The 3644-nt window shown below is 47.0% G+C and overlaps 1 pseudogene; it reads right to left on the reverse strand.

The window, feature by feature from the left end:
• Nucleotides 1-1552: 1552 nt before the first annotated feature.
• On the reverse strand, nucleotides 1553-1670 carry LOC145038077 (5S ribosomal RNA; annotated as a pseudogene).
• Nucleotides 1671-3644: the final 1974 nt, after the last annotated feature.

Here is a 3644-nt window from a genome sequence, read left to right on the forward strand (position 1 = left end):
TTAAAAAAAAATCTTTTAATCCCTCGATTTGAGTTCAGACACCCCCGAAGGTGAGTCCGAATCCCTCAAACCAGGGCTCTGATACCAACTTGTAACGACCCAATTTTCACGTCCGAAAATTTCGTTTTAAAACATTACTTTAGAAAACATTAACAATTAAAAACATTGTTTGATCACACAATAACACAACGTAAACCATGTTTAAAAAGCCAAACCATACAACCCATCAAAATATCAGAGTAAGTGCGGAAACGAGAGTGTGTGCATGATGTGCCGCTACCGTGCCAACTCCTTCCCCTTCGAAGAAGAGGTACCTGAAACCAAAACTGTAAAACGTAAGCACAAAGCTTAGTGAGTTCTCCCACTGTACCACATACCACATAATCACATAACATACGTAAATTGTCAGACATATCTAGGTGCCTGACCTACCCCTTCGGTCCTCTCGACCGGATACTGCCTAGCATATCTGGGTGCTGGCCTCCCCTTCGATCCTCTCGACCGGATACTGCCTAGCATATCTGGGTGCTGGCCTCCCCTTCGGTCCTCTCGACTGGATATTGGGGACTATTTCACCCCTACTACTACCACATAACACATATATCACATAGTCTATCTAGCATGGCTGGGCATGACCGCCCCTTCGGCCCTATCGACCGGTATTCTGGGGGACTATCTCCCCCTACTGTCACTAACACATAACATAACACAGTAGTAGCAACCCTAGATGACTATCACAAAGACAATCATCTAATCACACATCTCCTACTGGTGGGCCGACATTGTGGCCTTAGACCCACCGCTACTGGAAGGTAACTCACCTCAAAGTAGCTGCTGAACTGATCGGGAACTGACTGACTGCTGCTGCTGCTGCTCCGGAGATCCTCCGACTGCAATTCCCACAACATACTCAATCACACACTGCTAACTGTCCTTTGGGTAAAATGACCATTTTACCCCTGGTCAAGCCCTAAGTCAAAGTCAGAGTCAACTTTCAGTTGACCCGACTCGCGAAGTTGGCTCTCCAACTTGCCGAGTTCCTATCCAGACGATTGTCCTGAGTCCCTGTTTCTACTCGTCGAGTTAACCTATGACTCGACGAGTTCTTCTTCTAACTGACATTGAAGTTCTTCATCCTACTCGCCGAGTTGTATGAACAACTCGTCGAGTTCATCTTCATCCGATGAACACTGTAACACCCCCTTCTGGCACGTATCACAATATTGTCCGCTTTGGGCCACTCGGCATGAGGACTTCCCAGGGGGTCACCCATCCCGGTACTACTCCCGCCCGAGCACGCTTAACTGCAGAGTTCTTATGGGATCTGCTGCCCTCACGGTTTTAAAACGCGTTGTGACAAGGAAGGTATCCACACCCCTTTATAAGGAAATGTTTCGTTCTCCTTCCAAGCCGATGTGGAATCAGATCTAACCCACTTTCACCCCCCATTATAGGGTTCGACGTCCCTGTCGAACACATCGACCCGTGCCCTAGCTCTGATACCATTTGTAACACCCCCCTCTGGCACGTATCACAATATTCTCCGCTTTGGGCCACTCGGCACGAGGACTTCCCAGGGGGTCACCCATCCCGGTACTACTCCCGCCCGAGCACGCTTAACTGCAGAGTTCTTATGGGATCTGCTGCTCTCACGGCTTTAAAACGCGTTGTGACACAGAAGGTATCCACACCCCTTTATAAGGAAATGTTTCGTTCTCCTTCCAAGCCGATGTGGGATCAGATCTAACCCACTTTCACCCCCAATTGTAACAGCCCGGAATCTCAAGTATTGTTAAAATTATATTTAGGGGTGTTTTAAGGGGGGACTCGGCGAGTTGGAGCCAGACTCGCCGAGTAGGATCGCAGACCTGGTCGCGGGTTCGCGACTGGACTCGACGAGTCCAGATAGGGACTCGGCAAGTCTGCGCTGTTTAGCGAAAACCCTAGCCGTTTAGGTTTGGGACATATAAAGGGGACTTATTGGCCGTCATTGTTCGTTTTAGCCTTCTGGGAGGAACCCTAAACCGATTGTGTGCATCTGGAGCAAAGCTAAGGGCCATTGGTGATTTTGAAGGAGTTGTTGTGCAAGGAAGAGAAGGAATTGGCTAAAGGAACAGCAAGGGGGTCACATTCTGAGGATTGGGGACATAGAGAGCACATTATCCAGGTAAGAATTTGTGTATACTCTGCTATGGTGATGTATTTAGAGGATTAGGGTTTATGGAACCCTTTTGTGGATAGATTGAATGTTACCCTTGTTCCCCAAACGATTGTAACCCTGTATTAGGACCCTTGGAGGTCCAGAATATCCCATGTCTGTGCATTTCGGGAATTGGTGAAGGTTTTGGATTGAAATCCTTATGCCTTAGGTCAACATGTGAATTATAAGTCTCGGGGTGTAGCATGAGCACCTAAATGAACACCTTACGTGATGGACTAGTCTAGGAGGGCCAGACCTATGAAGGGTCGGAGCAGTTCTGACCTTAGGAAGCAGTTTGAGCGGCTGCATGGCATGGACTCGCCGAGTCAAATGAGCAGACTCAGCGAGTAGCTTGAAGAATAACTGGGACTCGTCGAGCTGTTCCTCAGACTCGGCGAGTGGAGTCGGGGTGGCCCCACGATTCTTCCAGGAGTAACTCGTCGAGCCAAGGAGGATACTCGACGAGTAGAAGGGAAACCTTAGAGGACTGGAGGACGACTAGACTCGCCGAGTCGCCAGAGTACTCGCCGAGTCCGGTCGAGTTGACCGTGGACCGTCGACCAGAGTTGACCTATGTGTAATTTCTTAGGGTCAGTTGTCTTGAAAGATAAAAGTGTTAATAAGGGATGCACGATATTATCCAGGGAGTCTGTAGCTCGGCGGATCGAGTAAGAGTGATTTCAGGAGTTGCTAGCTTTCAGTATCCACGAGGTGAGTCTTCTCACTATACTGTACCCGGAAGGGTTTGACTGTGTGACCGGAAGGTCGGGTATGTTATGTAATATATGTGCTATATGTGGTAAGTTAATTGTTATGCGTGTTGTGTATGTTTATGGGCCGGAAGGCAATATGTTATGGGCCGGAAGGCAATATGTTATGGGCCGGAAGGCGAATATGTTATGGGCCGGAAGGCGATTATATTACGGGTCGGAAGGCGCTGTGTTGTGGACCGGAAGGTCAGGGCCTGGAAAGGCGTATATGCGTAAGTTGTATATTGGGGAACTCACTAAGCTTCGTGCTTACAGTGTTTTGTGTTATGTTGTTTTCAGGTTCTTTCAGTAACATGGGACGGCACCGGCTCGATTGTACACACCAGAGAAAGAGTTATATGTTGGGGGATCCTGGTTTTCTATCCAAGTGAAAATGAAACTATGTTTTGTAATTCAATTATGTATGAGATTTTAAACAAGTGTTTTAATATTAAAATGATTATTTTAAACGAAAATTTTGTCTTGAAGATTTCGGTGTTACAAATTGGTATCAGAGCCTTGGTTTGAGGGATTCGGATGCTCTTTCGGGTAAATCTGGACTCAAACTGAGGAAGTAAGAAAAAGTTTTCAAATAAATAGTTTTCTAAAAGTGAATAAGAGTTCAAAGAGAAAGCAAGAAAGAGCAGTGTGTACAATCAGCCAGAGCCCGAACGGTGATTTCCCAAAATACCCTT

Source organism: Lactuca saligna, chromosome 3 (assembly GCF_052625555.1).
Source record: "Lactuca saligna cultivar CGN05327 chromosome 3, ASM5262555v1, whole genome shotgun sequence".
Classification (NCBI taxonomy): domain Eukaryota; kingdom Viridiplantae; phylum Streptophyta; class Magnoliopsida; order Asterales; family Asteraceae; genus Lactuca; species Lactuca saligna.